Source organism: Camellia sinensis, chromosome 13 (assembly GCF_055761805.1).
Source record: "Camellia sinensis isolate YWXY chromosome 13, ASM5576180v1, whole genome shotgun sequence".
NCBI lineage: Eukaryota > Viridiplantae > Streptophyta > Magnoliopsida > Ericales > Theaceae > Camellia > Camellia sinensis.
In genome coordinates, this window is record NC_138973.1 from 105565868 (window position 1) to 105592427 (window position 26560).

At 35.1% G+C, this 26560-nt stretch overlaps 2 long non-coding RNA genes across 5 annotated transcripts; both read right to left on the bottom strand.

Moving 5' to 3' along the window:
• Positions 1 to 1202: 1202 nt before the first annotated feature.
• On the bottom strand, positions 1203 to 6851 carry LOC145806361 (uncharacterized). Of its 4 annotated transcripts, XR_014349376.1 has the most exons (4): positions 5961 to 6851; positions 5775 to 5827; positions 5403 to 5482; positions 5164 to 5256 (listed from the first exon to the last, which is right to left on the bottom strand). It is a non-coding gene; the product is annotated as an uncharacterized LOC145806361 (long non-coding RNA). The 4 variants fall into 4 exon arrangements; XR_014349374.1 differs by lacking the exons at positions 5164 to 5256; positions 5403 to 5482 and adding an exon at positions 1203 to 1708 and having other exon boundaries at positions 5961 to 6829; XR_014349373.1 differs by having other exon boundaries at positions 5170 to 5482; positions 5961 to 6838.
• Positions 6852 to 12028: 5177 nt separating this feature from the next.
• LOC114302474 (uncharacterized) lies at positions 12029 to 15485 on the bottom strand. Its single transcript, XR_003643408.2, has 4 exons — positions 15157 to 15485; positions 14965 to 15014; positions 13201 to 13246; positions 12029 to 12570 (listed from the first exon to the last, which is right to left on the bottom strand). It is a non-coding gene; the product is annotated as an uncharacterized LOC114302474 (long non-coding RNA).
• Between the last annotated feature and the right edge of the window lie 11075 nt (positions 15486 to 26560).

Sequence of the window (26560 nt, forward strand, 5' to 3'; positions counted from 1 at the left end):
AATTGTCATGAAAATTGTTACTAATTATAAATTTTAACAATAGTTTAAAAAATCGTCATAAAAAAGTCACTAATTTTTTACTTTCAGCAACAATTTAAAAAATTTGCCTCAAAAAAATGTTACTGCATGTTACAAATTATTTTTAATTGAGCTATACTCAAGGACCGTGCTTTGTTTTGATGTCATTTTTTATAGATAAATTGGAGGGACGGAAACACATATTTTCTAACACAATAAGCAAATTATAAAAGTACAACTATGATGAAGTATTAAAAAATACATTTCACTCCCTAGTTTTCATAACTTTATTTTACCTCATATCATGGAAAACCACAACAGTCAGTTTAAACATTATTCTTTGTCTTTTGTGAAACTCAATCAAAACTAAATTGGGAAAAAAATTCGAGTAGGCAAGATAATAGAATTAGCCATTTCTTTATTGACAGTTGTGTCAGCATTATTTGTATATTAAATTTTATTAATAAAATTATTTCATTTTGCTAATAAATGAAAAAAAAATAGCGAAACCCTTTCTCAAGCCTCCACCAATTCCCTTTAACCAAGTACTGCCTCTACATACTCGTTTAGTTTTGATTTTTTTTTTTTTTAAAATTTTTTATTTTGAATATATATATATGTATATCACTACAAAAAAATTGACTTTTTGCGACGGTAAAATACCGTCGCTAATACTCCTAATGCCGTCGCTAATACTTTTTGCGACGGCAAAATGACTTTTTGCGACGGCAAGAGGGGGGTCGCAACTGCAGGGGTTGCAAAATAGTTTTTGTGACGGTAAGTGCCGTCGCTAATGTTTTGCGACGGCATTTTTTGCCTTTTTGCGACGGCACCATGCAGTCGCTAATAAAGTTTGAAATTTCTTGACTTTTTTGCGACGGCTCTATTTTACCGTCGCTAAAAATGTTATTTGAGACGGCAAAAAATACCGTCGCCAATAATCTTTTTTTAAAAAAAAAAACACTTTTTTGCGACAGTGTGGTGCCGTCGCAGAAAGTATAAAAAATATGAAATTTTCTATTTTTTGCGACAGTGTAATACCGTCGCAAAAAATATTAAAAAATAATAAAATTTCTATTTTAAATAATAAAATTTCTATTTTTTGCGACAGTATAATGTCGTCGCAAAAAGTAAAACCTGTAACAAAATTAATAAAAATATTAAAATTTTCTATTTTTTCCGACGGTGGTACCGTCTCTCTCTAAGAGCTGATTATTTACATTCCATTCACAAAAACATCATAACGGAAAACAAAAATAAAAATTGATCAAACCATCAAATTCAATATTTTACAAAGAACAATTAAACTGTACATGTTCATAAAAGCATATTTAAATTATAAAATTCACCCAAATCCTAAAAAAAAATAAAATGATAAAATAAAATCTAAAATTCATCAATCAGCACATTGGATATTTAGGAACAAAGCTCTCCAATGCTTGTAAATTAGGAACAAAGCTCAGGTCCCATCATGAGCGAAGTGGAAAGCTTATTGGCTTAAAAAAATGAAGAACAAACTGAAGGTGGAGCTAATTTTGGTGGTGGTGTTGTCGGTTATGGATTGGAAAGAGTCTAGCTGGTATACCATTGAAAGTCTCCTTGGTGATCTGAATATGAACTTTGAAATCCCCAACTAGCTCTGTGAGATCAAGCTCCTCATGCAGAGCAAAAACCATTATCCCTTTCCTTGCTGCACCAAAACAAAATCTCCAAGCTGAGTAAATATGTATAGGTGAAACTGAACTTAATAGTCATAATTTGAAATAATAATTAAAGAAAAATATTATATACAGACAAACCAAAACTATATGTTTAACCAAACACAATATCTTTGCTCCAACTGAGATAGGGAAAGCAATGGCGGAATACAAAAAATAATCTCTCTTGGTTGCAATAAACACTATGAGAAGTGAAACTTTATGAAATAAAGCTTCAATGATTTACAAGAATTTCATTGAAAATGTACGAATGAAAACACAGTGAAAAAATGTTCACCGTTAACTGTTCTTAACATGACAATTTTGACTGATAAATCAACATACATATTAACCTCATAAAGCCCAACTGCCTATTCAAATCACTCAAAATAACAGCCTATCTCATGGCTTCCAAGCTCCAATCCAATCCCCCATTGAAATAGTAACAATATGACTAAAGCTATGGGTGTTGGCAAGTTAACCATGAGTTCAGATTTAAAGTATTAATTACACTTTCTTTTTTCTTTTCTTTTTTTGTAATATAAATAGTTTAAAACTATTGATCTATCTAACAATAAACAAGAAACAACTACATATATATATATATGGGGTTTATTAGGACCATACACCCCAGCACCATTTGTGACTATCAAGATTCCCTAAATCTCACAAACACTACAAATTCTCACATTATTGTTTTAACATTCACTATGAACCTTCTCATCCCACATCATTAAAACAAACCCAAAGTACTACATGAAGTTAAAACAACCCACTTCCTACACCTAGATTTCCAAACATTATTTATCAATTTCCTGTCAAGACAGAATATTTTGGTTCTTGTAGGATTACCAACTAAGACTTCTTTAACCACCCCGTTTCTTAATGGAGCTACAAGCTCTGACATTCCAACTAATAATCTTCATTTAGAAAACTTCTTTAACCCTAGCTTCCTTTGACCTACCATCATAATTAATACCAGCTTTTAAATTTTCCAATTCCTTATCACCTTCTTTTAACTGCCCCACCCCTCTTGACCCTCCCCCTAATTAAACTAAGGACAAACAATCAAGAGGAAACATGTAACTTTCAGTTTATGTAATAAGAATTGGTCCATGTTTGAAAATACCTGAAGTTTAGGAAGCAACACATGTAACTTCCGAAACAGATATGGATCCATTAACCATATTTTCAGAATTTTCCATGGACATGAGACAAACACTAAAAACAAACATGTTATTCCACACAAGTAAAACAACTAAAGTTTAATATTTTAAATTTTCCAATTCCCTATCACCTTCTTTTTACTGCCCCACCCCTCTTGACCCTCCCTTCTGCCCCAGCAGACTAATTACCCCTAATTAAACTAAGGACAAACCATCAAGAGGAAACATGTAACTCTCATTTAACAAGAATTGGTCCATGTTTGAAAATGCCTGAAGTTCAGGAAGCAACACATGTAACTTCCAAAACCGATATGGATTCATTAACCATGTTTTCGGAATTTTCCATGGACATGAGACAAACGCTAAAAACAGACATGTTTTTTCAGACAAGTAAAACAACTAAAATTTAAGGTATTTTATCACATAATCTACACACATTGCAGCTTATACATATGTTCATATAAATATCTTAAAGTAACCCTGTTTGACACACTGCACTCAGTTCCAATGTGACTGTTCATTTTACATAGGTAATAGAAAATCTGTTGCTCCTTATAGTTCTCTCTTTTTGAAGATTTAGAGACTTCCTGGCGGCACTGGTTCCGAAAGTATAAGAAAATGGAGTAAAATATCAACATATCCTGATTCCTGATTATCCAATTATGCAGTTCTGACTTTAAAAAAATTAAAATTAAAATTAAAATTGACAATGATCGGCAAAAGTCAACAACAATAACCTAACATATGCGAAGACAATGACCTAATTCCAAAAGACAGCCCAAACTAGCAAATACCAAAGGAAAAAAAATAAAAAAATCATGAAAACCATTAACTCCACCATGATACAGCTTTAGGATCAAGAATTTGGGTTGAACTTGGGTAGGGATTTGGAAAATGAAAAGAAACAGAAAAAAATGAATAAATAAAATATCTTATATTTTACTCTCCTTTTCCTTTCCCTTTCCAAATCACTACTCAAATTCATAATCCAAATCCAAACACAGCCTTCAGGAAAAACCCAATTTTTTACCAATCAACATATCCAACACGCAATTCTCTAAATGACCAAGTTAAGGATGTTTTTCAACACACCAATTTTTTTACCAAATCACAACAACCCATCAACACAAACAACATTAAAAAAACAAAAAAAAAAAACAAAACAAAACCCAGCTCTCCAAATTAACAAAAAATGAGATCTTCATCATAATTTAACTGAGAAGGGAATTCGGAAGAAGATGACAAACCTGTTGAGATTGAGACCCTTCAGAAGATAGAGGTTTCATCTGCTCATGTTGGAAAATGTCTTTACCGTAGAAGATAAATATAAAGATTGAAAAGGCAAAGAGAGGGATTGCGTAAACTATTGATCTATCTAACAATAAACAAGAAACAACTACCTTGGGGTGTGACAAATGTTGATAGTTTTTATCAATGATGTGTTGAAAATTCCATGTGGATTTACTCCTATTCTAGCCTCTCTCACAAGCACCAAACAGGTGCTTCCTCATTTAACCATATTAAACTAGCCAAAGTTCTTGTACAATATCCCCAAAAATAAAAAAATTCAAGTTTATAAAAAGAAACTTAAAACACATTATAAAAGAAGACTACAATTAAACCACAAGTTTATAAAAAAATTACAAAACTACTTTTATTCCTCACTGTGCCATAATATGGCAGACAAACAATTGTCACTATTCAGCCCATAGCTCTTTATCAGGGCTTCCCAAAAGGAACTGTTGTGGTTATCTTACTAGATGGGTTTGCGATTTCCGTAAAATTTTTGTATCCTCATTTTCTCTAGTCGTGAAATTTTCCTCCTTAGGCGTAATATGGCCATCAGATTCAGGTTTGGCCACTGAATTCCTCTCCTCTGGAGGTAAAATCTGCTGCAAAAACCTATGTATCATCTCGTAGCTGGTAAATGTTATAACAGCAGATGGAGTCGTTCTAAATAGGTTAGTTGCACAACCTCTATGTCCACATGTCTATATCTATATATATATTTATATATTCATACACGTGAAGATAGAAATCTTGGTTGTCACAGATGAGAAAATCCAGACACTTACCTCGTGGGGGTAAGTCATTACAGAGGCAACTAATTTAGATACTGCTGAGGCAATTACAAGTTTCCCGGGACTTAGCTTACTGGTGGTTGTATTATCTGAACCATCAAGTATGATCATCATCAATCACATCTCATAATCACATTCGATTAACATCTACAGTCGATTCAAAAAGGAAAGAGGAAAAGAAAGGATGGCAAGAAGAAAACCTTACCCCTTTTCGTGAAGTAGGACTTGATCTTTTCATAAGCTGGAAATTGGATTGCAACATGACTTATCCCAACTAGTGAAGGCAAAAGACCACTGCTTAAACCACAAAAATTGGCATTATGACACTGAAAATATTTAGTTGAACAGTTCGGTAACTATGATGGCAAAAACATTCTCAGCTCATACAGCTTTAGACACTATGGTACTAACTATTTTCTACAAACTTTTATCTAGTTTACCAGAAAAAGGAGAACAAGCTGCATCAATGTGCAAAATCTCTGGTTCTGTACCGGTGAATCATGAAGCCTGAGTCTACCAACTTACAAGTGAAATATGAAGTAAGAATTACTGACCTATACAGATCATAACAAAAATCAGATCACAACTAAGATCATATTACTAAGATCATATTTCGAATCATATTTCGAATCAGATCTGGTCCACAACAAAAATCAGATCATAAATATTTCGAACTAAGGTCATAAAAATCAGATCACAACTAAGATCATATTTCGAATTAGATCTGTTGGTCCACAACAAAAATCAGATCTGTTGGTCCACAAAAAATCAGAGATGAGAGATCAGGGAGAGAGAGAGAGAGAGAGGCTTACCTGTGTGTGAGTCGATCGGTGCAGAGATGCAAAACCAGAGAGTGAGTGTGAGACTAATGAGATGAGAGAGTGAGGGAGACAGATTAGATCAGATCAGAGATATATATATATATATATCTGATATATATATATAACAAAAAAAATCAACGATCGGGAGAGAGAGAGACAGAGATTGAGAGAGTTTACCTGTGAAGTAGATTGATCGGCTGTGCGATGATGATCGGAGCGATGAGATGAGAAAGAGAGTGATCGGTGCAGAAAGTTTCCATGTTGAATGATCGGTTGCCAGAAACGAGAGAGTGAGAAAGAGAGACTGTGAGATGGTGAGTGAGTGATGGTGAGACTGAGAGAGAGCGAGAGAGAGAGAGAGAGTGAGGGAGCCGATTATAGATTAGGGTTTTTTTTTCTTTTGTTTTGTTTGTTATAGGTGAGTGAGATGGTGAGTGAGAGATGGACGGTTAGATTTGAAAGAGGGAAAAAAAAATGAATTTTTTTCTTTTTGATTTTTTTATGAAATTTTATTTTTTTGAATTTTTTTTTCTAATTTTCATTACAAATGAATATTTAAATAATAAAAGGAATTTTTTTTTTCGTAACGGAGGATGTCATTGCTAAAAAAAATTATTTTTTATTAAAATAATTTTTTTATAGTTAATGAATTTTTATTTTTTCATTTAGTAAGGTTAAAAATTTATTTGTTTCATATTTATTTTAATGAATATAAAATTATTATTATTTTTTTATTTGGTAGAAGTAGGGATAATATTTTCCATTAAAATAAAGTTAATTTTTTGTGGCCAATGAGAGAAAGAGATATAGAGAGAGAGACAGGGAGACAGAGAGAGAAAGAGATAGAGAGAGAGACATAGAAAAATAAAGAGAAACAAGATATGAGCGAGAGATAGACAAAGAGAGAGAGAAATAGAGCGAAAAGAGATGATCGAGAGAAAGACATAGAAAAAGAGAGACAGAGAGAGAAGAAAGATGAGCGAGAGAGACAGAGAGAGAAATAGAGAGAAGATAAATAAGCGAGAGAGAAGAGAGATAGAGAGATAAGAGGGATAGAGAGAAGAGAGATGAGCGAGAGACAAAGAGAGAAAGAGAAAGAGACAGAGACAAAGACTAACAGATAGAGAAGAGTGATAAGTGAGAGAGAAAAGAGAGGTAATATTTTGTGGTAGAGGAGAGGAAGCGGCAGTAGTGGTGAAGGTAGTGGATAAAAGACGATGGTGGTGGTGGTGATGGCGAAGGAGATTAGTGGTGAAGTTGTGGTAGTAGTAGAATAGATGGAGTGGCAATGGTGAAAGAGGTAATGGTAGTAGTAGTAGTGGCAATAGTGGTAGTGGTGGTAGTGGAGTGGTGGCGATGGTCGTAATAATGGTAGTCGTAAAGGTGAAATGGCGACCGTGGTAGTAGTGGTGGTAGTGAAATGGCGTTTGTAGTAGTGGTGAAGGTGGTAGAGGAGATAAGTAGTAAAAGAAAAAGATGAGTGAGAGACACAGAAAGAGAGAGATAAAAGAGATAGAGAGAAGAGAGCTGAACGAGAGACACAGAGAAAAGAGAGAGACAGACAGACAGAGAAGAGTGATGAGTGAGAGAGAGAAAGAGAAGAGTGACAGAGACACAGAGAGAAAGAGAGAGACGGACAGACAGAGAAGAGTGATGAGTGAGAGAAAGAAAGAGAGAGACAGAGACAGAGAGATAGAAAAGAGAGACAGAGACACATAGAGAAAGGAAAAGACAGACAGACAGAGAAGAGTGATGAGTAAGAGAGGGAAAGAGAAGAGAGACAGAGACAGAGAGATAAGAAGATGAAAAAATGGATGAAAAAAGAAATGTTCAAAAGAGTAAGGCGACGTCGTTTATAGTAGATCGATAAATCGAGAATGAGCTCGATAACTAGAGAAGATGGGAGTAAGAGAACGAGCATGACGAACATAATGAGGGAGAAATAGACAAATAGACAAGTAGACAGAGAGAGAGAGAAGAGTGATGAGTGAGAGAGAGACAGAGAGAGAGGGAGAAAGATAGAAAAAGAGAGAGAAACAAGAGATGAGCGAGAGATAGACAAAAAGAGAGAGAAATACAATGAAAAGAGATGAGCGAGAGAGAGACACAGAAAAAGAGAGAGACAGAGAGAGAAGAGAAATGAGCGAGAGAGATAGAGAAAGATAGAAAGATAAGAGAGAGAGAAAAGAAATGAGAGAGATAGAGAGAATAAAGATGAGCGAGAGAAAACAGATGTGAGAGATAGAGAGAAGAGAGATAGACGAGAGACACAGAGAGAAAATGAGAGAGAGAAACAGACAGACAGAGAAAAAAGAGTGATGAGTGAAAAAGATAAAGATAAGAGATAGAGATAGAGACAGAGAGACAAGAAGATGAAAAAATGAATGAAAAGAGAAATGTTATATCAAAAGAGTAAGACGATATTGTTTTTTTTAATTTTTTTTGCGATAGAAAAAAGTACTAGAATTTATTCAAACCATTTTGTGACTGTATATATATGAAGCTGTCTCAAAACCACAATCACTATGCTAGGTTAGAGTTTTCCAAAAACTCTTTTGAGAAAATTATACTTTCTTGTTTTCCGTGTTATATTGTTTTTACTGAATTTTTTTAATATTTTAAGTATTTTTTTTTTAATTTTTAGACACACCTAACATAAATACACCTAAAAATTTAAAAAATTGTAATTTTTTTTTTTAAAAATTCATTAAATACCAAAAATACAATAATTCAATACATTTTTTTTTGTATTTTTATATATTTATTAATTTTTAAAAATATTTTTCATAATTTTTTTTTAGATACATCTAAGTAAGGTGTATCTAAAAAAAATATTTAAAAATTTAAAAATATTCACTAAAAACAAAAAAAAAAACACAAAAGTCACTTTTTGCGACGGCAGAAAATGCCGTCTCAAAAAAGCAGAGCATTTGCGACGGCACAATTTGCCGTCTCAAAAAATGAGAGTATTTGCGACGGTATTTTCTGCCGTCGCAAATACTCTCATTTTTTGAGACGGCAAATTGTGCCGTCGCAAATGCTCTGCTTTTTTGAGACGGCATTTTCTGCCGTCGCAAATACTCTGCTTTTTTGAGACGGCATTTTTTGCCGTCGCAAAAAGTGACTTTTTGAGACGGCAAGTGTGCCGTCGCAAATAGTTCCGTCTCATAAACCCACTTTTCTTGTAGTGTACATATTTTTTGAATTTTAAATGAATATATATATACATTTGCTGAAGGTCCTATGGACAAATTAAATGTACAAGATATGGAAATTCCTAAGGTATTCGAACTTTGTTGGGTTGTTCATTGATCACAGACTAAAGAAGTTAATATGTATGGTATTCTTTACTAATGAAAGGCTGTTGGCTATTACTTACTCTTCTTTATGATATGCACTATTACAAACGCTTGGGTCATGGCTGAATGGAAAATTAGGCCAATGTATGCGGCTGTAATTTATGAAAAATTTAAAAGATGATGTTTAATATATGTGTGTATGTATAATGCTTCGTATTGCAGGTGAATCAATCACTAGAATTATTGTCAATCAACAACAGCTGGATCATTCAATCTATACTACACAAGGTACGGAGTTTATATCTTAAATTTTTTTATGAAGCGGGTATTTTTTTAAAATATTATTTATTGTCTCTTTATGCTCTTTATGGGTTTGGTGATGACAAATAACTATTAACTCATGTGATGCTGCCCCCAGTGTGATCATTGGATATAAAATGCTTGTTGTTGCTCTGTTGCATAAAATTGTATATGTAGAATTGTATAGTATGATTGGTGTTAACCCAGTTGCATAAATATCAACTTGGTCCCCATCACAAACTTGCTCCTTCTCATGCTTGTTGGTTCTCCCGATGATGAGACAATTGCCTTTTGTATGATTCAGGAATTTCAACATAATCTATTCAGAAGACAAAAAATTAAAAAATAATTTTGAAGTCCAAAATTCTTTTAGTTGTCACATTATAAGCTAAACTGAAAGCTAAATTATTAGCAACACCAAAATTTCAGACACCATTCTGTTGGGGCAATACACTCCCAACCACTGTCAAGTGTAAATTAAAATATACAAAAATAAAAGGGTACACGACTTCCCCCGAGCTACTGATTAGTCCTGGATTCCCGAAAAACCAGAGGGGGATACCTGCGTTATCAAAAATATATATATATATATATATACAAAAATAAATTAATTTACTAAGACAGAGAAAATAGACAGCCATAAGGGACACCCAGATTTATGTGAGAAACCTCCTATGTAGAGTAGAGAAACCGCGGTGCAAATATAATCTCCGCCATATCAAAAGAATGGGTTTACAGTATTTCTCTCCACTCCACTCACTAGTGGCTAAACACTCCAAATAATATGTAAACTTGAATTCTCTCAAAAAGGAGGTATACGACACACTCAAGTTTTTTTTGCCCAAATTTTGAGGAATAAAGCAGAAGGAGATATCTCTCACTTGTCACTCCACTCAATTCTTGCTTTACTTTTCCGAAAAAAACTTCAATACAACGGTGATACCATGTCATTGGTATCACTATCCAATCATTTCTTATTTTTTACCCTTCATGTATATGTGGTAAGACAATTATTGGGCTGACCCTCCGCATCATATAACTTTATTGTTTGTTTGTCATACCATGTCATTGGTGTCACCGTTACACTGAATTTTTACTCCTGCCTTAGAAGCTCCCTCGAATGGGGTAGTTTATAGTTGAGATTGGGTCCTAGGAAAACCAAATCCCATCTGTCTGACCAGATTTTATTGTGCTATTTTCCTAGATAAAGATCTGCAGTAGAAAATCGGCAAATATGTTTGCTGCTGTATTTATTTCTACCCCCCAAAAAAATTCATGCTTCACAATCTCCTTTTCAATTGCTTGAACTTACTCTTTCTTCAATTGTCAAAGATCATTTACTATCTTTGAGATTTTGCATCAACATTTTCATTAATGATATTTGGTGAGGTGGACCGTAACACATTCCTTGAAACAAAAGAATTTCTCTTTTAACCCTAGCTGTAGAAATATGAACCACACAACCTTAATTTGTTTCTTGATCAAGCAAACCAATCAAATTCTGTAAAGGATTTGCACAAAAATATGCTATGGAAATAGGAGGCACAAAAAAAAAAAAAAAAAGACACCCCCAAAACTATTCACAACATATGAAGAAAGTTACACATTTCTTCCACAATGAAACTGTGAGGCATGGAAAAGTGAAGAGATTTGAAGGAAAATTACAAAGATACTGTGTTTGCACCTATCCCTCCGAACACCAAGTAATTCACTTTTGCATAATCCATAAACCTGCCTCTGTTGCCAATACCCCTATTATCCACAATCTAAAAACAAAAAATTGCACGTTAGTAAATTTTGTTTGATTATAAACGACAACGAATGAAAGCGATAAAATTGAATCAAAATCAAATAATTTAGCTATAAAATTGATATAACTAAAATAGTATGGATTAAATTTGATTTTTAAGTGATAATTTGGAGAGTAAAATAAAATTTTTATTGGTGATTATATTTTCATCGGAGTTGTTATTTGGTGGTCCGCATTGCTACATTTGTTTTTTTTTATCAGTAAAGAAAATTTCATTAGCAGCATGAAATTAAAGGTACATGAAGATGACACTGCTAGAAAATGCACTTTTAGCGACATTTTAAAAAAGTAAAAACATCGCTAATTCATTTTGTGACATTTAGTATCAAACGCCGACAACGCGGCCGTCGCTATAGCTTTATGGCATTTGGAAAATGTCGTTATATTAGTATAAGCAGCGTTTTTAAACATCACCAAATGTCCTACCCTAACAGTACTATGACGTCACTAAGACATTTAGCGACATTTTTGAAACGCCGTCATAGATATTTAGACATTGGAAAATGAGTGAGGCCCCCCTTTTTGGAAGACTCACACAACCCCCAAAGTGATCTACACCACTCATAAGTGGTGTAAATCACTTTGGGGGATGTGGGAGTCTTCCAAAAAATGGGCCTCTATCATTGTTATACATTTTAAAAATTTAGCCATTGGGGTTGGGATATAGGAACATTTAAAAAACGCCGCCATAGGCTTTTTTTTTTCTTTTTTTAAATTGTGCTAAGCTTGACATTTAAATATAGCAACATATATTTGTACCTGCCATAAACGATTATTAAGAACTAATAATTGATGTATATTAAAATAATAAATAAACTAAGCTTGAAAACAAAATTAAAAATAAGAACCAATGCATTGCATACCCAAAAATAGAAACAATTCATGTTCAGACTTTAAATACATCAATTAAAATCAAAATGGTCAAGAAGACGTCAAATTACTTAAACTTCAAGAGTAGCTCTCATCAGTGTGAGATGAACAACATTTAAAAGAGGTGATTTGCCAAAAAATTGCACAGACCCCATAAGCTGTTTTAACAATTACAACCTTCAAGGCTCTCATCATAGCTACTGCTTTAAAAATGAACAAAGCAGCAACAACAACTATTAAAAATATAAGGATCTTACAAAAGTGACTCCCTAGTGGCATTAGCAGAGACTAAATAGAACTATTAAAAAAAATGTCTACTCAAGAGAAGAGACTCCCAAGTCCTCCTAGCAGAGCTACTTACATCCTCTGCTTAAGTGACCTCCATCTGGACTCATTTCTGTCTTGAGAAATTGCCAATTATTTATCTTCCTTTGTCACCACAATGACAGCTGTGCTAGGTTTGTCTTCTATTCTACATCATTTGCTCCCAAGTATCATACAAGCAAAACTGAGAATTTACAATAGAGATGTTTCAACATTAGATAAATATTAGTATTCAAATAATTCATCGTTTTACCAACAAAAAGCAGCAAATAATTCAAAAGGCAGGCTCCAAATATGATGACAAGGTTTACATAATTAACAAAGTGAAAGTATTGAAATAATTCATCGTCTTACCAGCAAAACCTTGCACCATTGTCATTACCCACTCAGCTACTTGCTGTATCGACCAAAAGGCACATAATATTACCAAATATCCCACAAGATTTGGATTTTTTTCAAGCTACTACTTTCTAGGTTAATATATAAAACTATGTGGCTGATTTGGCTTAATTCAAGTTTTTAATTTGTTTCCAAACTAAAAAACAACCAAATTGTATCACTCCAATTTTTCATTTTCCTCATTTTTCAAGTTATCCAATCTCAATATCGCACAAAGATGTGTTGCGTTGCATTTAATTTTTAAAATTTTTAATTTGTTTCCAAACTAAAACCCATTGTTCTCTGTTTTCTGTCCTCTATTCTAGGTCTTTTCCCAATCTACAATTGTTCACTAATTTCCAACACCAAATCACATCATGTCTTAATAGATTTAGAAAAGTGAGAAATTAAAAACTAGTGATGTTAGTACTTTTACCTTGTTAGTTCTTCTTCTTCTTCTTCTCTTTCTTTGAAAGGTGAACCTATATTTAATAAGAACAAGTGAAGAAAGATTATATATATACCCCCCCCCTCCAAAAGAAAAAAAAAAACAAAATGACCGAGAGCCTAGCTGTAATGTGTGGTAGGTTATTCATGCAATCAGGCATATCAGTGAGCTACCAAGCAAGTGGGGTATGTGATGTAATTTGGCAATGTTCTTCAATTCAATTCAATATCTAAGTTTGGCAATGTTATAATTTGGCATGAGCATTGACAGACCATTGGAGTGGAGTTTTATAGAGGTCTTTGTTATAATTTGACTTCGACTGCTGTAATAGCATCCCATTGGAGTTTCACTAACAATGCATTCAATTTCTACTTATTTTTTCCCAATAGAACCATTTGGCCCAACTAGAATTGTCATTTCAATGCTATATCAGGACACAATTATGGATCTCAAATTGATCTCATTCCACTTTAATAAAGCACAAAGTATCAATCCATCATTGTAGGCTTTATCCTCCCAATTCTTTGCTCTAAGAGCTTTTATATTCTCTGTTTTGATCAAAAACTAATTCAAAGGCTCACAACTAGTTAAACAGCTATGTACAACATGATCTACCTTCATCCACCTTTCTAGTCTCAAACTAACAAGGAGTTTTATAAGACTGAAACAGCTTAATGCAAAATCATAGTCATTGAAGCAGTCTACATTGACAATGTCCACTTTAAGAATTGCATACATAAAGCATAGCTATGGCAGTGGCGCCTGCACCATCTGTGCTATTTCAAGTTCAGAACTCTTGATGCATTCAATGAGTAAAAGAGACTAGTGATTAAATGATCTGCAAAGAAAACCAACTTGAACCATACACACAAAATCCCATAGCATGTACTGGATATAGTTGTTTGATACAAAATCCATCATTATACCCTATCTTAACACCTGTTTTGGTCTATTAAGACAATTCCCCAACAATGGTGAGGGAACCCCTTTCCCAAAAATATTAAGAATATATATATATATATATATATTATCATAACTAAATCAAAAATATTATTGTTATTGATATCTAAATAAAAGATAAGACCACCATCTGAAAAAATAAAAAATAAAAGACAAGACCCATTATCACATAAGATGATATCCAAAGAGCAATCGTCAACCTAAAAAAAAAAGTAGCCAAAATGTAGTGGTTGCTTTCGGTGCCTCTTGTCTTGTCTTGGTAATTCCCAGGAAAGAAAATGATATAATGCGACTAAAATGACATACACATGCACAAAATGGATTGTAAGACAGTTCGTTCAACCTAACAATCCTTGAGCAACAAACAGCTCATTGGTTTTTCACTGGAAATTTCAATAAAAATTAAGCTACTTTATAATTGGTATTTTTAAAAATATCCTCTTCTTTCACACAAAAAAGCAAAGTTTTGTTATTAAAAGCAAATTCATGATAAACCAAGTTAACTAGTAGCATCAAGAACATCAAAACATTTCACACAAACAAAACATCAATCACTGAAACAGAGCAATCCTATCGCATTACAGAATCAAAACTTGGCAACAACCAAATCAACAAAACAGAAGAGGGTTATAGTATATATATATAGAATCACTGAACCAACAGAAACAAAATAGAATCAACAACCAACACAAACAAAATAGAATCACTGAATTAGATTTACGATAGTCATACATATATATATATATATATATAGAGAGAGAGAGAGAGAGAGAGAAATGGGTAGATCCAAACCTTTCTGCCTTCTCTCAATGCCTTGATCTCCGCATATGCAATGCCTTGATCTGCACAAACGAAAATCAACAACCAAATCAACAGAGAGACCTTCGAAATCGAGAGAGAGAGAGAGAGAGAGAGAGAGAGAGAGAGAAATCGAAAGACAGAGAGAGAGACCTTTGAAATCGAAAGACAAAGAGAGAGAGAGACCTTCAAAATCGAAAGACAAAGAGAGCTTTGAAATCAAAATCGAAATCACCAAGATGTCATTCTGAGATAAATCGCAGAGTTGAAGCAGATTTTGAAGGATTCGAATGGTTTTTTTTGAGATTGTAGATAGCAGTGCTCAAAACTGAACTTCGAAATCGCAATCGCTCTGAGAAACTACAAGATTGAAGCCATACGGATGCAGATAGGTTGGCTCTGAGAAATTTCAAAATCGCAATCACTCTGAAGAAGAATTGAGAGAGAGCAAGAGAGTGAGAGATTTGAGTGAGTGATAGATTCAAACTAGACGGCTGTGGGTTTTGAAAATAAAGGTTTGGAGAGACAAAATAGGGTTTGTAGGGAGACAGGACTTGGAGGTGTTTCCAAGCGTCTTCTATTCATAAAACGGGGTCGTTTTGATTCATATCAAATGCGACGTTTTAAAAACGTTGTTAATTATTAGAAAAAGTGACGCTTAATATAACACCATTAATTAAACGCTGTTAAATCCCTAATTTCCTGTAGTGTGACATGCATTGAGAGAGATTCGAAAAGTACAAATTACCCCTACTACTACTATTTGCATCCATACAGTTAACCCCTTCGCTTCACAGAATTTTTTTTTTTTTTTTTTGTGACAATAAATTGGCATTGCTACATACTATTTCAAAAATTAACATAAAAATGTAGGTCCTATAATGAGGTAACAAAGCTAGCATGGCATTGACATAGGTATATATAATGTTTAAGAGTCAATGATGAATTTGTCTCATAATTTTTAATAGAAAGCATATGATTATGTTTTTTTTACCCAGTCGTCCACGGTTACATGATGAATAATTCTTCAACTGCACGGACCCATTTTTTATTAAGTAAATTATTGTGACCATTTTTAGATTTGTAAAAAATATAATAAATCTTGTAAGTTCGGTATATAATTATATTGGCTTATCTTTGAATAAGATTAAGGGAGACTTATGTGTAGGTCATAATATGTGAACTTATTGTCTAATAAGTTCTATGATAATTAATGACGTTTTTCATCCCACTATTAAAAAATGTCACTAATTGTTAATTTTAACAACAGATTAAAAATTTTTTCATAAAAAATGTTACTAATTATAAGTTTTAGTAACAGTTTAAAAAAATCGTCACAAAAAAGTTACTAATTTTTAACTTTCGGAGACAATTTGAAAAATTCGTCTGAAAAAAATGTTACTAAATGTTACTAATTATTTTTAATTGAGCTATACTTAAGGAATGTGTTTTGTTTTGTTGTCATTAATTTTGTATTATAAGTATCAAATAAACACATTTTTTATAGATGAATTGGAGGGACGAAAACACATATTTTCTAACACAATAAGCAAATTATCAAAGTACAATTATGGTAAGGACTTTTCTTAGGTGTGCCTTGCATATGGTATGCAAGGCATTTACACCCTTTCTATTTTGCATTTACACCTTTCATGTATTGGGTTATACGACATTTTTTGAAAGTTTACACATTTGTGACCTGCTAAACGAGTCACTTTGCAGGTAAATTAATTAAATAATATAATGTATTAATAATTTCATAAAAGGTCATAAAAGGTGTAAATATGAAAATATTTTCAGAAATGAGTGTGAACTTTCACAAAATGATGTAAGTGTATTGACGAAAAGGTATAAACTTTCAAAAATGGGCGTAAACTTTCAGAAAATGGTGTAAGTATTTTGACGAAAATGTATAAGTTTAGAAAATTTTCAGAAAAGGTGTAACATTTCAGAAAAGGGGTGTAAAATTTAGTTTAGTGTAAATTTTATCGACAAATAGTCGCTAAAGGTTGAAAATTTTATTACTATCGGCCCCTCTCTTCTCTATTTCCCACAAACACTTTCTTTGTTCTCTCTCAGATGCACACAGAATAGTCACCACCAATCCTGACCCCCGCTGACCACCCAAGCGTCGGTGGCCTTCGGTGCTCACCGTCGTCTCACATCGCCACCACCACCGCCGCTGTTGCTGCCGCAAATCAAGGGTTTTTTTTCTTTCTCTCTATCGATCTTGGTCTCTCTTTGTCGATGTCGGCCTTTTCTCCGTCAATATCGGTCTCTCTCTGTCGATCCCTGTCTATCTTGGTCTATCTCTAGCGATCTTGGTCTGTCTGTGTCGATCTCGATCTCTTCTCTGTCGATCTCGGTTTGGCTGTCTCTGTCGATCACTCTCTATCTCGGTCTCTCTGTCTGTCAATCTCAGTCTCTCTGTTTGTCTGTCTGTCTCTCTGTTCCTTCCTCTATATTAAAAATGGTTTTCTTTTACATTGACATACTTGGTTGGATTTCGACTTGGGGTCGCTATTCCAAGCCCTCCCAAACTCGTCTTCTCTGAAACAGACTTCTACTGAGAGAAAGACCTAGGCCTCCGAAACGCCGCTTATCTCTCACATTGCCATTATTTGAACAAGATGAATACAGTTTGATTGGATTTTAGGAACTTACACGCTTTGTGAAAAAACGGAACTTACACCTTTTGCGAAGTTACTTGCATCTCTTGTGAAAACACTTAGACTATTTGTGGAAGGTTACACATTTGTGAAATAATTTATTTTGTAAAATTTATACATTTTCGTTGAAATACTTACACTTTTTCTGAAAAGTTACTACTTTTGTAAACAATTTTATTAAAAAAATTTACACCTTTTATTGGAAGTTACACATTTTCTGAGAACAGATCTTACACTTTTTATCAAATAACTTACATCTTCTGTAAAAAAATTTGCACCTTCTATGGAAAGTATGTTTTCATAAAGTTTACACCTTTTGTTAAAAACTTACACATTTTTTGAAAGTTTACACCTTGTAGTGGAAATAATTACATATTTTCTGAGAAGTTACTCCGTTTGTGAAACAATTTTTTTCAAAAAATTTACACCTTTTGTTAAAACTTACACCTTTTGTGACATAACTTATATCTTTTGAAAAATTATTTACACCTCTTATGAAAAATATGTTTGAATAAAGTTTACACCTTTGTTAGAAACTTACACCTTTGCTGAAAGTTTACATCATTAGGCGAAATACGTACACATTTTCTGAAAAGTTACTCCTTTTGTGAAATTATTTTTTCCATAAAATTTACACATATTATTGGAACTTACACCTTTTTTGAAAACAAAACTAACACCTTTTGTCACATAACTTACATATTTTGTGCAAACATTTACACGTTTTATGAAAAGTTACACCTTCTATAAAGAATATGTTTTCATAAAGTTTACATATTTTGTCAAGAACTTACACCGTTGCTGAAAGTTTACATCTTTTACTGGAAATATTTACACCTTTTCTGAAAGGTTACTCTGATTGTGAAACAATTTTTTTCAGAAAATTTACACCTTTTATTAGAAGTTACACATTTTGTGACATAACTAACATCTTTTCTGAAAATGTTTACACCTTTTATGGAAAATATGTTTGAATAAAGTTTACACCTTTGGGGGAAATACTTAAAGTTACACTTTCTGTGAAATTATATTTTCCATGAAATTTACACCTTTAATGGGAACTTACACCTTTTCTGAAAACAAAACTTACACCATTTGTGACATAACTTACATCTTTTGTGAAACCATCTACAAGTTTTTTGAAAATTTACACCTTTCATGGAAAAAATATTTGCATAAAATTTATACTTTTTGTTAAAAACTTACACCTTTTATGAATGATTATTCCTTTTGTGAAAGAACTTTTTCCATAAAATTTACACCTTTTATGAATCTATTTACACATTTTTTAAAAATTTACACCTTCTATGGAAAATATGTTTTCATCGAGTTTACACATTTTTTTAAAAACTTACACCTCTTCTGAAAAGTTACTCCTTTTGTGAAACAAATATTTAAAAATTTTTTACACCTTTTAATAGGAGTTACACCTTTTCTGAAAACAAAATTTACACATTTTCTGACATAATTTACATCTTTGGTGAAGACAATTACACCTTTTTTGAAAATTTACACGTTTTACGAAAAATATGTTTTGATAAAGTTTGTTAAAAACTTATACCTTTTACGAAAGTTTACATTATTTGGTGAAAATACTTACACTTTTTCTGAAAAGTTACACCTTCTGTGAAAAAAATCTTTCATTAAATTTACAGCTTTTATGGGAACTTACACCTTTTCCGAAAACCGAACTTACGCCTTTTGTCAAATAAGTACATCTTTTGTGAAAAAATTTACACATTTTTTGAAAATTTACACATTCTATGGAATATATGTTTTCATAAAGTTTACATGTTTTATAAAAACTTACACCTTTTCTGAAAGTCTACACCTTATGGTGAAAATACTTACACCTTTCGTCAAAGGTTATTGTAGATCGCTCGAAACTCTCTCCGCGCAGCCCCGTTTTCGGAGAGGGCGCGAATTGTGTTCCTGCTACTACAGTTTGGACTCCCATCACGGTTCTGAATCTAATCTCACAAAGTGCAATGTAAGACTGATAAATCACCAAAGAGTCCAAATCCGACAACTGGTTTTGAAAAATCAATTTTAAATCAAAAGCGGCAAACATGGACTGCTTTGCCAGATTCCAGAGTCGCCACCTAAATATTTTATTTTGGGAAATTTAGGAAACCCTGACTCATGCCTAAGGCCACGTGTCCGTCATCACCAAAGTTGCCTCGGCTCGGGAACTTGGGTACGAGGGGGGAAGGTCATGAAATGAGCACCCCCGCTCGCTCGATCAAAGATCGGCCTCTACTAAACATGATATGTTTCATAAACACATGTGTTCTTATTCCGGTTTATTAGCTAACTTACTATGTGATGCGATCAACATACAAGTATAGATTCAATCACGCGAATTGGAACAAAACAACTCATGTTTGTTTTTCGAAAATAGTTTGAAAGTGCTACTCGCAAGTAGGCTAAAGCGCGGATTTGCCACCTTCAAATGGGCTTAGAAAAACATGATTTTTCCACTCCGCAAAGTGGGCTTAAAACTCACAATCAACGAGTTGTTCCAATTCAGGCAACCAAGCCTTTATCCACAGGCATTCATGCAGTTAATTACTTAAGCACATAACCTCATGGCAAGCATGCTATCATGGAAACACCCACACTTATGCAAAGATGCTAAAGTGTAAACACTTACAGTGTACTCCGAGCCAAAATAGAAAACTAGTTAGAAACAATGCATGATCCTAAATAGGCTCGGCTACCTACTATGGCATATGAATGCAATACTTGATAACATGCTATGAAACACATATTCAAATAAGTGTATTGAAATACAATGCAGTTTGAATGATGCGCTGAGCCCGGTGCATGCAAGACAAATGAATGATGCACGCATGCAAAGCATAAGGTATGCTAATTGAAATATGTCCTAAACTAACCATCAAAAGCTAATAAGTAAAAGGGAGAAAGAAATAGGGTTGGAAGACATGCACACACACACACACACTTTTATTACAACATTACGCCTTCTCGCAGGGGGGTCCAAATAAATTAGAGCTAAGCTAAGCTACTTATTACAAATCAACTAATTAACTATGCAAAGCTAATTAGAATATTACAAAGACGAATTAAATTAGCTAAGCACATTAACTAATTAATTCCAAAACCGGCAAATTAACTAGCTAAGTAAAGAGGTAAAATGGCTTCAAGGGCGAGGGAGAGATGCATGCTTGAGGTGGTGGTGGAGTTGGTTCTAGAGTGGGTTCTCTGGGTACATTGGTGATGGGACTAGGAATTGGATGAATGTGTTGGGGAGAAGTGGAAGGATGTTGTGATGCAGATTGTGTAGATTGCTGTGGCGAAGACTGTAAATGAGGTTGTAATGAAGTTTGTTGAGATGCTTAAGGTGGTGGTGGAGTTGGTTCTAGAGTGGGTTCTCTGGGTACATTGGTGATCGGACTAGGAATTGGATGAATGTGTTGAGGAGAAGTGGAAGGATGTCATGATGCAGATTGTGTAGATTGTTGTGGCGAACACTGTGAAGGAGGTTGTAATGAAGTTTGTTGAGATGCTTGAGGTGGTGGTGGAGTTGGTTCTAGAGTGGGTTCTCTGGGTACATTGGTGATGGGACTAGGAATTGGATGAATATGTTAAGGGGAAGTGGAAGGATGTTGTGATGCAGATTGTGTAGATTGCTGTGGCGAAGACTGTGAAGGAGGTTGTAATGAAGTTTGTTGAGAAGCTTGAGGTGGTGGTGGAGTTAGTTGTAGAGTGGGTTCTCTGGGTACATGGGTGATGGGACTGAGAATTGGATGAATGTGTTGAGGAGAACTGGAAGGATCCTCATCATCAATAGCAGTAAGGAGTAATCTCCTTTTTTTTCTCTGTATAAAAGTAAGTGATCAGTCGGGGTTGAATGAAAATTGAGATGATGTAAATATGTAAAGTGAAGGCATACTTGGTAGAGTTTCCCTGAAGGATTTGATATTGTTTGGCCAACCATTTGGCTGAGAGGGATATCCCAATAACTTAGGTCAGTACTTAGAGCAGGAGTAGTGGAAGGCTCTTCTCTCTTCTTCGCCGTGACCTCTGTCTCGACAAGGGTACAGGTGGTAGTTCCTTTCTGTGCTTGTGCCTGTGAGGCTGCCAAAGAGTCTCCCATTAATTTCGGAACTGAAGGGGTGTTTGTCTGAATAGTTGGATGCATTGGAGCCTTGCCTTTATGTTGGTCCCTAACCAATGGTTCAGCAGCAGGCCCAATTTTGGCTGTCAAAGGTCAAACACGTTAGTGTCGTGGAGAAAAAAAAAAGGGCATGAGACAGTCAGGGATATGAAGTATATGAAGGAAGGATACTTGTAGCCTTAACCTTGGAAGGCGAGGATATGGGGCCCTGATTATCAATACAAGTATCGTGAAGGCAGGTTTCAAGTGGCTTGCAGAAAAGAATGGCAGTCATAAGTCCCCACCAATGGTCAAAAGTAGTGGAGCAATCCGAAGCAGGTTTGAAGAAGAAGGGGCTAAAATCTTGGAAAAGTTTGGTGTTCTCTGTCAGAATGGATTCAACTTGCCTAGGATCTTTGAAGTAGATTCTGGACCCAAACTCCTCATGGATGGTTGGGTGAAAATAAGGATAAGGGATACCCCGGGAAAGACCTAATTGCCTGGACCATTAATTGGGACAGTATGTCTCAAAACTGTAGTTCGACATCTTGGTGGAGGATATGGAATAGCCAACCAAGACATGTCTACAGGTGAGAATGTGCCTCCATGTCTCATTTTGTGCTTGGACTTGCTCATTGCCTAAATTAGAAAGGTCTATGAAGAGGAAGCGAAGTTTATTGGAGGAGAATTGAAAGTTTTGAAATGGCATGTACAAGTTGGAAGGTCTTTTCAAAGGAAAGTTGTAAAACATGGTAAGATGATTTCTGAAAGTGAGGATGGGTTGGCTGTTATAAGTGAGCAATTGTTTAGCATAGGAGTGGAAAAATGGTTTCAAGGTCTTAGGTGGTGAGGTGGTCGTGCCTCAGGGAAATAGGCATACAACCAAGCCTGGAAGAGCCAGAAGCGTCCACCACAATTGCCAGAAATCTTCTTGTCGACAAAGGAAAATAGGGCCTTGTAAACGGTGGCAAGAAGATAAAGGGCTAAAGCCATAGCTTGGCCATCTTGCATACACAAGGCAAGGGGGATGTACTCCTTGGTGATCTTGTACCCAGGGACACAAAAAAGAAATTGACAAAGCCAAAGTAAGTAAAAATCAATTCTTTCTTGGTCCTTTGCAGGGGAAACATGCTTGCCTTTGTATTTCTGGGTGAAATCTGTATAGCTCATGTCAGTGTTTAAAGTAAAGGTCACTTTTGGAGGCTCAAGGAGAGCATGAATTTCATTGCCCAAGATTGGGAGACCAGTCAAGTGAGCTACATCTAAGATGGTAGGGGAAATCATACCAAATTGACGAGAAGTGAGTTACAAGATTACGACCAAAAGCATGCAGCAGTAGCAATTAGCCCTTTGTCCATGTCCTATTTCTTAGTTGACAGTCTAATTGCTTCACTAATGCCATGGTGCTTCAATACTTCAGAGTCATGACCTTCAATTCTCCTGGCCTAGCTTTGCTAAGCAGAGTCTGGTGACCTCCAGCCTCTGACTGGGTTTTTGCTGACATTCCAGTTAGTCTACTTAAGTCTAGGTTGGTTGAGAAGAAGGTTCTCACCATTGCCAAGGGGATAGTATGGAGCTAGCTCGTCTGGAAAGTAAGATGTGAAGGTAGGGCCTAGAGTAGCCATAGCGACAGAGCTTGTGTTGGGCAATAAGGTAATACTTAATTTTAGAGGAGCGATACGTGCTCTGATAGGGTCTGGGAAGTGGAGCAGGTCTTCATTGTTCTCCTCAGATGGAGATGGTTGAGATTTTTTGGGCGCCATGGCTTAGGGTTTTGTGGTGCTATGGTTTTGAACGGCAATGCTTGAGAAGAAGGAGTACAGTCTGAGGAGTTCGAGTCAAAGGGAAATGAAGTGGTTTGAAGTTGAAAAGGTGGGTCTTTTATAGCTTATGATGGGGCCAATATATTTAAATGCTCTTATATTAGGCTATAGTTTATGTTTGTTTTGGGCCTGTATTAAGAAATTTGCTATTGGACTTATCTCTTGGGCTCAGGGGAATAAATCTCTAGGTTAAGTACAAATTAGGCCCAAACAATGGCCCCCTTGTTCAAGTTAAATATCATATGACTTGGACCCCCACAAGGAGGGCACCCCAATGACCCCCTTTCTCTCTGATTGGCCGGTTTTTCTATTTTTTTTTCTTCTCCTCCAATCACCAGCCCCCACTTGTGTGTGGGGGGTGGTGGGGGTGGTGATTGGAGGGGGTCTCAATCACTTCCCCAGATGGTCCACTTAATGGAGGACACGTGGCCAAGTTTGAAGGAATGGCCACTAGTTGAAAGTGGGTTCTTTGCATGTGGGTCACCTACAAGTGATGGGGGCAGTTTTTAGCACCAGTCATGGAGTTAGTGGGCACACTTTCAGGAGGAAGCATGAGACAAAGCAAGAGCCTTAGTCTGTCGACAGAAGTTTCAAACAGTTGGTGGCCATGAAATAAACAAACGAAATGGGAGAGCGACAGATAGAAGTGGAGGTTTAGTATACTTGGAAAGCCTAGAAGGAAGATCATGGGTTTTGATATCCGTATACTATTTTTGTGGCCCATCATTGCGTGATCTCACACGTTTACACCATAACTACCACTGTAACTGCCCCTTGACTTTGAATCTTCAAGTCCTCTCTGCCAAATATTGACTCTTCCCTGTCGACCTTCCTTTTCACCATTGTGGGGCATGTCCCTCATCATTATGAGACAAAAATCGACAGAATATTGTCCACTAAGCACAACCACAATCCTTGCAAACTGGGCCACTGAACCACAACACTTGGCCACTCACTGTAACTGCCCCCTGACTTTGAATCATCAAACTCTGCCAAATATTGAATTTTCCCTGTAATTTAATCAATATATTCAATGTCGGTAAACTTGTTAATATTTGAAATAACCTTTTTCTGGATTGTAATGACTTAGACACAATTGTTGTCCTACATTTTACGTAACCACAATACACAACTTATTTATATCGAAAACAAAATATACATCTCGGGTTTATAATCATAAAAATGGAAACTACTTTTTTTGAAAAAAAGGTTCACTTATATTTTCACCTAAATTATGATTGGTTATTTTTTTAAAATTCCTCTTTGCACCTATTTTTTCCACATCCTGCGAACAACTGCTCCATTCAATTGAGGGCACATGGCAAGTCCACCTGAAGGCAAGGGTTATTAACTAACATTGAATTTTGCATGCCACCTGACTTACACGGTGGAGCAGTTACTGGCAGTGCTCATGGATTTAGTGGCCAGTCTCCAAGAGGAAACATGAACGAATTGGGAGTCTGTATCTGTCGAGGAAAGGCTAAAAGGACTTGCGCATAGGTGGCAACTTCAATGATATGCACTTCGACAGGTACAAGTGAAGGTTTTATATGGTTTCAAGACATGGAAATGACCGTGCAGTTACAGAAGTTGCACATAAGCAGTTGTAGATTCGGCAGATCATGGGGTCGTGGGAAATAAGAGCTATAAAGGGCAGAAGGTTTGCAGAGAGAGAGGACATGAACAACAACACAACAACTTACTTTCTACATTGTAACTTATGAGTAGTTTTTTCCTTCTCATTTGTACTTTGTCACTGGGTGAACTTTGGTGATTTCAACCTCAAATCAGCAAAGGTTTATCTTCTACGATTTGTTACCATCAGCTCATATCAGAAAGTTCATTTTACTTGTTTACTTTGTTACCATCAGTTCATTGAAAGAAGTCTTCATCCTTTTCAGGCATTCGAACCAATACCACAATTGCTTGATTTTCTTCTTTAACTTGTCAACTTTAAATTACTGCTTGGTTGCTGTCAATATAGGCCCACCATAATTTTACTAACAATAAACCCATCACTTTCATAGTTAACATGAAATAATTTCGCAACTCCTATTCGTAACTCGTAATTCATATAGCAATCGGCATAGAGATAAAGTAAACGAGTTCGTTGGGTTACTTTCTCCAAGTAACACCCAAAATTAACTGCCACTTGGATTATATACAAAATGCATGTGCTGGGATGTAATTTTGCAAAACCACATGGACAAAATTCGTATTTTACTCGAAATATAATACTAATTTACCGAAACAAGTCATAACAAATCAATACAAAGCCAAACACATCGTTAGTTGATAAACCACACCGCAAAAAACCATTCAGTTAGATCCAACGAAATATGGAACAGAAACAAGCAACCCGCAATAGGAATCTTGGAATGCAGATATAAGCCAATTTCCAACCCAAAACAATACACAGATAACCCATATATATCTCTCCTTTAATTAGTTTTCAAAATGACAAGTCACTGCAAACACAAATGACAACATCACTCTAAACAATATGGGAAATTTATAACTCGTGGCCTTGTACATAAGTAACGTTGCGCCATTTCCTGGCATTGTACGTGACCAATTATTTACATGTTACGTACAACAATCCGTGCAAAATGAAAACTACATACATATCTACCTTGTTCTTCGCAATGATGTGTTTTCAATAGCTAGTACTGTCTACCTAATAAATTAAGGGAATAAGTAAATCATACAAATTATACAATTACCTGATTCACATCATCAATTGTGGTCGAATCATTTTTACACACTGCTGCTTCGACACTATTGTATTGGCCCACAGGCTGTCTGGAATCAGGAGAAACATTGAAAAATAGTCATCGTTGTTTAATGTGCGGTGTACTTGGATCCACCAACCCAGTCTTGCAACGAATGGGCAATGACTCCACATTGTACTCACGGTCAGTGATGTGGGTTGTATCTGTATCTGAGTTACTACGCACTGTTCGGCTAAATCGAACCTT